Source organism: Coptis chinensis, chromosome 8 (genome assembly GCF_015680905.1).
Source record: "Coptis chinensis isolate HL-2020 chromosome 8, ASM1568090v1, whole genome shotgun sequence".
Taxonomy (NCBI): Eukaryota; Viridiplantae; Streptophyta; class Magnoliopsida; order Ranunculales; family Ranunculaceae; genus Coptis; species Coptis chinensis.
The window spans coordinates 38,229,678-38,243,345 of NC_141463.1; positions in this window are offsets into that span (position 1 = coordinate 38,229,678).

The following is a 13,668-nucleotide window of genomic DNA, read 5'->3' on the forward strand; positions in this document are numbered from 1 at the left end:
CGATATCTGGCGCCTGCAATCGGCCAGAATCACCAGGCAATCTCATGTATGAAGCTGAAGGTGATTCATCAAACCATGAGCCTGTTATGGGGGCTCGCTTATACTGGACTATTACTTTATAGACAAAAGGTATCAGACCCTCCATTTTTGTGCACAGAGAGAAAGAAGGGCAGAGAGTTTTCTTCAGTTCTTACTTAAGAGTCATTAAAGAGGCATAAGGGAATTGGTTTATAAGAGGAAGGAGAGGGGGATGACGTTGGAGTGTGGAGTTGGAAACAGAGAAACTTCAAAGCAATCCAGATAAACTCCTGAAAGCTCTGTTGAAAGTAATAGCCTACCCATAAGCATTTCACCAAATCTCACTAATCAAACTATAATCTAGTATTTTCTTAATTTGGTTTGGTGATTTTTCATTATCTTAGAGAGAGCCAGTTGGTTGATTACAAATTTTGCCGTCTAATCATATGTTTTATGGCTAATGGCCCTACCTTTCTTGTAATCTCAAAATATTTTTTTCCACAAGAACATCAATCACAGATCTTCAGATGTCGTAAAGCATTTAATTTGCTCTATCCCACGGAATCGATACTTTTATTTCAAACTGTATTGAATAATATAGTTCTAACTTCTAACTACTAACCGAGTCTCCCTTCTAGTCTAGGCTTCTATAAGAGGAGTCTTTTACCTTCGAAAGGGTATAAACATTATATCTGCGAAGAAGAAAATTTCCCACTAGAGCATCGAATTGCTCCACTTCATATTATTTTGCTCTTCGCAAGACGAGGACTTAATTTTTTTTTTCTAGAATGCAATGTTCTAAGTCCTAGTTTGGATGATTGACATTGTCTAACAGCATATATATATTTTACCTTTTGTAATCATTAAGTACATACAAGATATTCACTTTTGTTTTTTATAATTTGAGATGATGCCAGGGATTACAATATTTTATTGGATAAAAATGATAGTGTGGTATTGTTAACGTTATTATCATTAATAATGTTGACTATGACTCAATGAGTATGTCCCTTGAATCGCAATAACCGACTAATAAAAGAATATATGAAATACTAGTACCGGTGGAAAACTAGTGACTGATGAGTAGGCGGATTAGTACTTAGTAGTTTTGTGAATTAAGATCGAAAGTGGTTTGATAAAATGTGGAATAATTCACTTGTTCTGTTATATTTCTCCTCACAACAACAAACCAGCTTTGTCAAAGTCTGCGTAGAACTGTAGAAGTACATTTTTCTTCCCTAGATATATTCTTGGTGTAGACATATCCTTTAATCTGTTTTAGCTTGAAGAATAAGAATATAGGCAAGCAACGAAAGGAAATCTTGCATAGGCTCCCTCAAGAATATTGGTAGGAATAGCTAACGCTGTTGAGACGAATGGCGGAATGGACAATGCTTGGGCATCGAGTAGAGCCATGAGCCCCTGGCATTATGTCAATGGAAGTTCCTTGCGAATAAACGATCTAGGATGAGTTAGAAGTTAAGGGAACAGTCAAACTTCAAAGTGGGATGCTAGCAGGTAGCACACTTGCGATATAGGCATTATATAAGATGGGAACATGGCATAGAATGCACACAATGCAAATTTTCTGAGAATAGCTAAAACAATAGTACAATACCTTGACATTTTCATGATATCTTAGATTCACGAAAAATTCTCTAGGACCACATATTTTAGTTGAGAACCCGAGTGAAATCCATATCAGAAACTTTTATCACTTTGGAACTTAGGAACCACTTTCAACTTCACTGCCACCTCAAGGAGATAATCAGGAGGTGATAAAAGCTCTTGCCAGTAGTGCAGCCAAATGTAACTGGAATCTCATCTCTGTCAGGGATTCTATTTGTATGACTTCACTTTTAAACTTTTCTTTATGCAAGTTAAGTTGGATTAATAAGATTTTCAATGGGGAGGCCCATGACTTGGCTAGATGGGCTAGCCACAACCAAGGGATGGGACCTCTTCCGAAGTGTATGCTGCACTTTAACATTGTTCCTTTTAAGTTTTAAGTAATGGCCAGTAAGAGTTCTAAAAAAAAAAAAAAACAAAACAAAAAACAAAAAAGGAACCACTTTCATGAAATTATGTCTGAGTGAATATGACAATTTATTATAGATTGCAACTTTTCTAAGATAACTCAAACATAGAGATTACATGCCATGTGAAAGTTTGAGACAAAGGACCTGTTCCAACCAGAACAATAGCAGAGTTTGGACTGTTAATTGTTACAGGTTTCACGAATATAGGTCAAACGTAATAACATGAAGAAAGCACGACCCAAATATACTTACTCTTTATCAATTACCACAATAGTACAAAATTTTTTCTTAAATGTACCAAGTACGAAAATATCAATCCGAGCACAGTGAAGACAAATTTTCCTCCTCAGAGTGTTTCAAGGTTGGATGGGAAACTATCTCCCAAAATAGAACGGATTTTTCTTTATATGGAAAACAACACTTCAATTCTACAGAATCAGCGAACTCAACATTGTATTTTGACTAAGAATAGAGATGAGAAGAGATGCAGAAATGAATTTCTTTTCATGTAAAAAGTCTGATATTTATAGGAGAGTAGTGCCTTTTCGAAACAACAATGCAACTTTTCGAACAGTCGCAACTTTTCGAACAGTCACAACTTTTCGGCATAATGCAACGTTTTGAATTGTCACACTATTTCGTTTTTTTTTTTCTCTTTACTGTTTCAAACAATGTTCTAAAAAACATTAGGCGGTAGTAAGGTGGTGGGGGAGCACCTAGGCCTTTTAGACGGCGCTAAGCGGTTTTATTTATTTATTTAGCTTTATATACTTCTTAAAAATACATATTAGTGATCCAACCACAAAAATTAAGTAAAATCAAAACATGTATCATATGTACGTATGGCATTTGCAATTGAAAATAACTAAACAAATAACTTATACTATGATCATAATTTATGCTTTCGGTGGTGCAAATAAAAGGACTTGGAGGAATATGGAAATGAAGTTTGAAGTTCCCTGAAGAGTATAAAGATCAAATAAAAAAGTCCTATTACTGCCGGACCCCAATTTGTTTTGGGCAGACTCCCAAAAAAAAACAATTATTACAAGTGTGCCATTGGTTTCAAAAATCAAAAAAAACAATTATTACAAATATGTCATTGCTCCAAAAAAAGTTGGATTCGAAAACCCTAAACTTAAACGACCCGGCTAGGTCGTTTGGACTAAGTCCCAAACGACTTGGCCACATCGTTTGGGACTTAGTCCAAATGATGTGCCCACACCGGTCAAGAGCCCAAAAAACAGAATTTTATATTTTTCGAATTTCAAATCCCAAACAACATGGCCATACCGTTTGGACTTGGCCACACTGTTTGGACTGAGTCCAAAACGATGTGGCCATGTCGTTGGGGATTTTTCTAAGTTCAAATCCTAAACGATCAAGTCCAAACGGTGTGGCCATGTCGTTTGGGATTTGGATTTTGAAAAATACAAAGTTTTGTTTTTTGGGCTCTTGACCGGTGTGGACACATCGTTTGGACTAAGTCCCAAATGGTGTGGCCAAGTCGTTTGGGACTTGGTCCAAACGACCTAGCCGGGTCGTTTAAGTTTGGAGTTTTCAAATCCAATTTTTTGTGATCAATGGCATACTTGTAATAATTGTTTTTTTTAAAGATTTTTTGAGACTAATGGCACACTTGTAATAATCATTTTTAACACAAATTGGGGTCTCAGTAACAAATACCATAAAAAATTATCATGTTGAATCTTATAAGCCTTATTCGGCCTTATTAACTTAAAGCCTTATTGGGCTTAACAACGTAAGTCTTTATATCCCATGGATTATGTGCCTTCTTGGGCTTTTATTATTATTTTTTTCAAAAAACATAAATGGGCTCGACTTGACAGACTAGCCCGCCCAGAACCGCCTACCCAGCCCACTTAACCCCGCCTAGTTATTCCATTGATTTGTCCACCGATTATAGCCTTAGGTGAGTCGCCTAGGCACTGCTTAGCGCCTAGCCACCGCCTAGACCGATTTTTAGAACACTAGTTTCAAGAGAAACTATTAAGCCTTATAGGCCTAAACAGATTGGGTCTTGTTAAGAAATTGGTTCTCCAAAAAGAATATACACTACACACCACCTAGCCATGCCCATGCCCATGCCCAAGCCCAAGCCCAAGCCCAAGCCCAACCCCAGCCCAGCCCAGCCTAGCCAGCCGGCCGGTCGGATGGTGGCGATGCGCACACGAGTGTGTGTTTCTTGTTGAGCTTGACTATGTTCCATCTCCACGGAAAATTAGTGGTACTCCTTGGGGCCCAACCCAAGTAGTCACAATTAAGCTTTATAAACTCAACAACTCTTTGGTGTTTTTCTTATGTGTGACTAAGTGTTTTTACACTCATGTCTCAACCATTTCATCTCAAGTGGGGTAACTTGGGAGACAAATTAATCATTCATTTCTTAATGAATTTGTGCAAATCCAAGTTCCATATGTTCACAACACTTTGAACTTTCAATTGCACACCCATTTTTCTAACATTCCCCCACATGAATGAAAATTTGGTTTTTTCAATCATAAACATCGGATAGTTGTAGAACAAATGAAAAGTTACCGCATCAGGTCAAGTAGCATGGGAGGCCTTGAGCTTGCATTAGTGAAAAACGATTGGATTTAATTGGGCGATCAGTAGAGACTTCAATTAATGTCCTTGAACTGTCAGCCATTTGTATAACAATCATCTTCACACAATACCTTCTCGAACACAATTAGTTCTCACGTTTGTGTTCATTTTGGCCTTAAACATTTGTTGGGTTCAGATAGTGCTTCTGAGACATTTGCCTTTAAAATTTTCATAGAAGGGGCCCAACTTTGCACTAACATAAGTGATTTCTATATAGAGTATCCTGCAATACTCCACTTGGATAACATAACTTTTCAAGATATAGTAAATCATTAAAATGTTAACTTATATATCTTGGTTCTCGGGACAGATATGCACTGTCTTATCATAGGAATGGGTTAGAGTGTAATATTACTCTCCAGTGCTAACTGAGTCACAGACATAATTCAATTAGCCCTTTGAACCTAGATCTTGGGATCTCCAGTAAACTAAGGTTGGTTTTTCCATTATGAGGACTCTTGGTTTATTATCTCAAAGCATTCAAGCTCATTCCTCTGAATAATCTTTCCACTTTCTCTCTTGTTAAACCTTTTGTAAGCGGACTCACAATATTATATTTAGACCTTACATAGTCGATTGAGATAACTCCATTTGAGAGCAATTGTCTAATGGTGCTATTTATATGACGTATGTGTCGAGACTTCCCATTTTACATGCTACTCCGTGCTTTACCAATAGTAGATTGTCTATTACAGTGTACACACATTGCTGACACATGTTTAGCCAAGTTTGGAATATCTTCTAAGAAATTTCGAAGCCACTCTGCTTTTTCTCCATCCTTGTCCAATGCTATGAATTATGATTCCATAATGGGCCTAGCTATGCACATTTGCTTTGAGGATTTTCATGAAATAGTTGCACCTCCAAGTGTAAAGACATATCCACTTGTGGACTTTGAGTATTTAGTGTCGGATATCCAATTAGCATCGCAGTACCCTTAAGGAATTGCTAGATATCATGTATAGTGCAAACTATAGTTCTGAGTATACTTTAAGTATTCCAAAACTCTAAGTATGGCTGTCCAATGAGCTTTGTCGATCAGGATTACTCGTATATCGACTTAGCTTGCTCATAGAGTATGTTATGTCAAGTCTTGTACAATTCATGACCTAAATTAAACTGCCAAGTTTATGTGAGTACTCTAATTAAGATATGTTATTACCAGTATTTTTGACTAAATGAAGATTTATGTCAACTGGTGTCATTTTTGGAGTAATGTTATATTTTTTAAACTTTTCAAGAATTTTCTTAATGTAATGAGATTGTGATAGAACAAGTCCATCTTGCATCATAGAAATCTAAATTCCTAAAATAACATCCACGACACCTAAATCTTTCATGTCAAACTTACTAGACAACATTTGTTTGGTAGATTTTATGATATCCATATTACTACATACCCAAAATTAGCATATCGTCCATATAGAGACAAACAATGACACATCCTTTTTGAGTGCTTTCAACATAAACACATTTGTTACACTCATTTATTTTGAAACCATTTGACAACATTGCGTTATCAAAATTTTCATACCATTGCTTTGGTGTTTGCTTTAATCCATATAAGGATTTAACAAGCTTGCAAACTTTCTTTTTTTTTTGTCCAAGAGCAATAAAACCTTCGGGTTGTTCCATGTAAATTTCTTCATCTAACTCATCATCTAAGAATACCGTATTTACATCAATTTGATATATCTTAAGTCCATGTATCGATCCGATGCTATTGCAATATATTAACATTCTTATAGACGTTATTCTTGTAAAAGGAGAGTAAGTGTCAAAATAGTACGTCCAATCATTTTTTTTGTCTAAAGCCTTTGACAACAAGTCTAGTTTTATACTTGTCGATTGATCCATTAGTTTTAAACTTCTTTGTGAATATCCACTTGTATCCTAAAGTCTTGGAACCAGATGGTAAATCCACCAATTTTTATGTATGATTTTGCAATATGGATTCAATCTTGCTATTGATAGCTTCTTTCTAATAAGGAGCTTCTGGAGAGGACATTGCTTCATTCCTTGAACGCTTGAGGATCATTTTCCAACAAGTATGTTAGAAAATCAGGTTCAAAAGACATTGACGTCGTTGACCTTTTGCTACGTCTAGGTTCCTCCTCAATTTCTCTTTGTGTAAGATGGTAATTAGTTGTAACATTTAAAGTTCTCTTTGTTAAACTTGGTTTTATACACATGTTATACGGAAATATAGTTTCAAAGAATGACGCATTCCGTGACTCAATAATTGTATTAACATGTATATCTTGAATCTCTTATTTATAAACCAGAAAACGATATGCACTACTATTATTTGCATATCCAATGAATACAATATCAATAGTTTTGGGTCTTATCTTCACCTTGTTAGGTTTTGGGACTTCCACTTTAGCAAGACACCCACACACTTTCAAGAATTTGACGGAAGTCTTATAACCTTTCCGGAATTCATAAGGTGTTTTAAGTGTCTTATTGTTAGGAATCTTGTTGAGAATGTAATTGGCGGAAAGTAAAGTTTTCCCCCTCCCCACAAATTCTAGGGTAAACTAGAACTTAACAACATCGCATTTATTATCTCTTTTAGAGGTCGGTTTTGTGCTCACCAATACCGTTTGATTGAAGTGAATAATTAAAGCTAGGGTCGTAGTTTGATAAATTATTATATACCATGCATGTTCAAAACAGAGACCTTCAAAAGGTGATTCATATTACCATCTGTCACTCCTTATTGCCTTAACCTTCTTGCTTAATTGATTTTCAACTTTATTTTTATAGTGCTTGAACACTTCAATTGCCCCATATTTACTTCTCAACAAGTAAACATAACAATATCTAGTGCTATCGTCAATAAAAGTAATGAAATATTTTTTACCACCTCTAGTTTCTTCAAATTTAATATCACATATATTTGTGTGTATTAAGTATAGAGGTTCAATACTTCTTTCAATGAAATAATGAAAAGATGATCTGATCAACTTTGATTCTACTCAAGTTTCACATTTATGGTGTGGGTCTATTTTTATCTTAGGTATATAGTCCAAATTAATTAATCTATGCAAAGTATCATAATTAACATGCCCTAGTCTACCATGTCATACATGTGAAGACTCAATCAAGTAAATAGAAGATTCAACTTTATTAGCGCTCTTTGGCGCAATAGTAAAACAAGAAATCCTAAAGAGCCCATCACTTAGATAGCCCCTTGCCCATAGATACATCATTCTTAGTAAGTACAAACTTATCAGAAACAAAGACCAACTTAAAGCCATTCTTGCTTAGCAGCGACCCAGAAACTAAGTTCTTGTAAATATCAGGCACATAGAGCACATCATTCAAAGTTAGTTCCTTCCTATAAGTCAACCTCTCATCACCACCTTTTCTTTTCCTTTAACCTTGGACGTAGAAGAGTTTCTCATAAAGAGTTGTTCTTCCTTTTCCACAGCATGATAGGTGGTGAATATTGACTTGTTGGAGCATATGTGGCAAGTGATAAAACATAAAAATGATAGTTTACCTACGAAATGAACGATAAAACTCAAAACGTAAGTAAACTAAAACTTATTACGTGCCTAGGTTTATCAAGTTTTCTACTCTCAATTCTATCGAAATAGAGTGGAGTAACAAATTCGTTCCACTCCTAGTTCTTTAGCATGGAATGTTTTCTAGTCTAATTAATTGGTCTTAAGTCTAATGAGAGATTTACGAGGGGAATTCTATACTACGAGGTGAATTCAATTAACAAGTTACGAATAATCTAAATGATAGAATGCTAAGGGGTTGAATCTAGATAAATAATTAAAGGGAATTGAATCCACCTTTAACTTCGACTTAATCGTACTAACAAAGACTCGTCGTGATCCAAATTGAATGCTTAGCATATCAAAATAGTAATTCTAATCCCTAATTATACATGGCATTTCTACCAATTCATAACTAGCATGTGAGCGATTAAACCCATTCTCATGGTGAATTAATCGTTTCTAGAGTGGAATAATTATCACGATGATTTCTAAGTTTAACAAGGATCAAGCGTCATCAAGGCTTCTTCAACCCCTTTAATGGAGGTTTAGCCTTGATTCATACTACTATAATTTCCCATTGATTTAAAACTAGACATCATATAAAAATTCTATCTTTATGCAACTTATCTAAATAATAATTGAAATCTTAGGTAATAACTAGAAAATGAATAACAAGTAATAAAGGAATTTAGATCTAAACAATGGTAAATGACAAAAATCGAAATTGACAAACTAACTATTTTATTTATCAAACTAATGAAGAATAATGATTCTAAGAGTTTAATCTAAAACAAGAATTGAATTTAAATTAAACTTAATTTTTATTTAATGAAAACTAGATCTAGAATTATCTATAGTTTTAGGTCTAACTAGCTACCCTTAACAAAGAGCTAAGCTTTGGTTTTTATATGTTCAGATCCAAAAATCGTGCATGGGCTTGGATCCTTGTTTTGGGCCAGAGAATCGGGCCCAAAACCCAATACTTTCAGTCCAAAAAGGCCTCTTCAGCTATGGTTGTCTTTCACAGACTTTTCATCCACTTTTGCTCCTCTGATTGGACCAAAGCTTAGACCATTGGAAAGCTCTTTCATAGCCAGTTGTTTTGACATAAGGTAGACCTAATTCCGAGGTCTGAGTCCAAAGATACGGCCTTCGGAAGTTCTGCTGACTTTGTGTCTGCTTTTACGCCGCGTTGACTTTGACTTTTCAGCTTTGACCGGGCTTTAGAAAGGTTTTGTCTTCTTGAATCTTGGCCTTTAATCACAGAACTCCTTAGCAACCAACCATTGCTCCTTTATCTCATCAAAGTGGCACATTTCTGCACATAATTGACTTTGAAGCCTGAAACGCATAAAAACACGTAATCAATATTAACTCTTAATTATTACTCACATAATTGGTCTAAAAGTATGACTGTTACAGGGTTAAAACTACAGTTTTGGGCTCTTATCAGCAAGTAGCACCAGTATCCACCTACCATTCCATTTCGTTTCCAACCATGAGACATTCAGAAACCACAGTAGATAGGTTCATGTCATTCACATTATCAGAAAGCTTCTCCATTCTCACATTTGCTTTAGTCTTTTGTTTCTTGTACTTCTTTGCCTTGCGACATTCACTTGCCTTATGTCCAACTTTGCCACAGTTGAAGCACTTGCCTTTGAACTTGTTAGGCACATACACTTCTTTCGCCTTGATTATCATCTTGGCACTTCCTACTTCCTTTTGTACTTATGCCTTCCACAACATTGGTTTTTTCCACCATGAGATCTTTGCCTTTTTTCTCAAATAAACGGTTATCTTCCTCAATCCTTAGATGGACAATCAGTTCTTCAAGATTCATCTCTTTGCGTTTATGCTTGGGATAGTTCTTAAAATCTTTCCAAGATGGTGGTAATTTTTCAATCATAGCAGCCACTTGGAAAGATTCACTCATGGTCATTCCTTCAACAATAACATCATGTAAGATTATTTGAACTTGGCTTATGACGGTCTTAAAATTTGTCATTTTGAAATCAAGAAATCAGCCAACTATGAATTTCTTCATACCAGCATCTTCAATCTTATATTTCTTGTCCAAAGAATCCTAAAGTTCTGTAGCCATCTTGAACACACTATACACATTGTACAATGAGTTGACCAATCTGCTAAGGATATAATTTCTACACAAGAAATCAGCATAAAACCAATCATCTTTTGCCAACATGTTTTCCTTATCAGTTTCATCATGGCTTACTTCAAGAGTTTTATCCCACAGAAACCTTGTCAAGTTAAGGGTGGTCAGAAAGAAGAGTATCTTTTGTTGACAACGCTTGAAATCAGTTCTAGTGAACTTTTTAGGCTTCTCCCCATGAGGAATAGAATGGGGAACAACAATAGGAACTGCAACAAGAACAGGAACAGGAACAGGAACGTAACAACAGAATTAACTGGTGGTATTTCTGTTTCGGCAATAAACTGCTTCAATACAACGAGAGCAATGGTAAAGAACACACTAAGAAACAAAGGAATTTGATGTTGAGGGCGATGAAACTGAACCAAATAATGGCTGCCTACGTACCCAAGATCTATTCTCTAGGGATCAAGTTTCAACGTAGTTCCTTATGAAAAATAATGTGGTATTTATATAGGTAGAGTAGAGAGTCCTTGTAGCTCAAGTAATCTTGTTGCTTGAGTAATTGTGATAGAATATAACTGTCAACTGATAATTATTTCTTTGATAAGAAATGAATCTGGACATAAATCAATGTACATTAGTGGCAAGCCATGTGGCTAAGGTTCAGCCTTAGACACATGAGTTAATGGCCATGTACATTGATCCATGGTATTGCAAATTGGACATTAGCCTGGCCTGTCGATTAAACGAATAAAATAGACCCCTAATAATGGACGTTTGCCACGTATGTGGGGGTCGAAACACCGCCCCCTCTTTGTCATGCGAACAAAGTTCACATGGCAAAGAAGAGAAGAAAAAACAAGGAAAAAATGGAATACGAAAAGAGTAAATGGAATGTATAACAAAGTGTCATGTGAACGTAAACGATAGGAAAATGGACAATCGGAAAAAATTCATGAATTATCGGGACTATGCCATGTGAACGAAGTTCATATAGCAAATAAGAGAAAAAAAATCAACGAGAAAAAATAATGAGAAAAGAATAAAAAAGAAATAACTAAATTGATGTATCTACCATGGTAGCAATGAATTATGAAGGATGAAGTGACAAATAAATAAGTAAAGAGTCCTCATAACTAAATAAGGAACAAAATACTTAATAACAAATTGACTTGGAGCGCACATGCAGGAAGAGTGTTATATAAGCAAATTGACTTGGAGGCGTGGAGCGCACATGGTAGCAAGAACGTACGTGACTATAAGCCAAACGTTGTGCTGGCTCACAAACATGTTGATGAAGTCAACAAGTCCAATACTCGTCTGCATACATAGTCTAGCTGTCCAGGGCTCAAGGCTTTTGAGTTGGGTTCGACATGCAACTTTATTTCTTTTAAATTAAATTTTAGTTTCCTAAGTCAGTTAGACTGCTTAATTACCGGAACCTTGTTTATTAGTAGCAGTTTCCTAAATCTTTACAATCCTTGAAGTTTACCATCGACCATGTTTGTTAATCCTAAAACCTTGGATGAAGTTAATCTAATGGCAGATGATATGCAAGGCATACCAAAAGAGATCGTCTTAACCATATTACAAAGAGTTCCCCCAAAGGCCATTATCAAACTGAAGTACATATGCAAACTCTGGTCCAACTTGATATCTTATCCTTACTTTACGCATGCATATCTCAAGCGTTGGAATAATTCACAAGAAGAATGTGTTATCCTTCATCTGAACCACGGTCCACGGACGATCTGCCAAAAATCAGTGTTACCTCTTCATCAATTTACAAGTGGAAGATCTCGAACTGAAGGAATTCAAGTTACCATACTAGCAGTAAAGAAGGTGCAGGCAGCGATTGCTGAGAAGCGGGCGGCTGAGATTTTGTTTGGACTTGGGTTCAACAAGAAGATGCAAGCTAAAAAACTTCGGGATTTTCTCGGTGGAAAGTTTAATGAGAATTGCATTGGCGTGCCTTGTTCATGAATCCGACCATACTTCTCCTTAATGAACCTACAAATCATCTTGACTTGGAAGATTGTGGAGTTGGTTGGAAGAGAGATCTTTGAAGAAATTCGATCGCATCCTCGTCGCCGCGGCTGGTATCATTGCTCAGAAACTGTCATAGGATGACAGGGTTTCGATCAAAATTGAATTTGTGTTGCCGAAGAAGACGGAGAAAAGTGCGGAAAATATGACAAAGCGGTGTCAAAGATTTTCGACAGCATGAAACAGGTATGTTAGTATTTTTTATCAGTTATCTTAAAATTTTGGTTAAGTCAGAAAGACTGATGAAAATATTTGTATATTTGTTGCAGGTTGAAATGGAGGAATTACGAGCAAAAGATATTGACGAAAAATTTCGAGCGGAAAGATCACAATGCCGTAGAAAAATAAATAAAAAAGCTGAATAAATTTTTCGCTTAGAAAGTTAACGTAATGCGAATTTTTACCGCACGGAAAAATGACGGTTGTACGAACCTTAGAAAGTTTCGCTCAGAAAGTTCGACTTAATGCCTTAGAAAGAATAATGAAGCTGTCAAAAATTTTCATTTGGAAAATTTCTCGTAGAAAGATCGGCACAATGCCTTAGAAAAAATAATGACGTTGACGAAAATTTTCGCTCGAAAATTTTTTGGTAGAAAGATCGGCACAATGCATTAGAAAAAATAATGAAGTTGACGAAAATTTTCGCTCGGAAATTTTTTAATAGAAAGATTGGCACAATGCCTTAGAAAAAAATAATGAAGCTGACGAAAATTTTCGCTCGGAAATTTTTTCGTAGAAAGATCGGCACAATGCCTTAGAAAAAATAATGAAGCTGAATAAAATTTTCGCGAAGAAAGTTGACGTAATGCGAATTCTCGCCGCACGGAGAAACGGCGGTATTACGAGAAAATTATATTCATAAAGAGTTGACGGAGAAAAGCGTCAATTAATGTCGTAGATGAATTAAAGAAGCTGACAGAAGTGTCGTTGAGAAAGAGCGGCACAATGCCTTAGAAAAAGGAATGACTGCGGAAAATAGTTAACCGAAAAGCTAAAGCCGGGAATAATGCAGATTTCGAAGATGAAAATTAAGATTTAATCGAACAACCGTAAGACAATTGACAGAGACAATTGATTAGGTAATCATGTAAATGTAATACCATAGAGCTAAAATTTCTTTTGATGAAAAATAAAAACAAAGATGGGTTTGTTATTGAATATTGTTGTTGTGTCAGATAACATACCTGCGGAAAAGTGACAATGTTGTAGATTTATGCAATTGAAATGAAATAGAACGAGACGCCCCCATGTAGAGAAAAATGCCCCCAATGCTAACTTAACTCGGCAAAATTAGACTAAGCGAGTG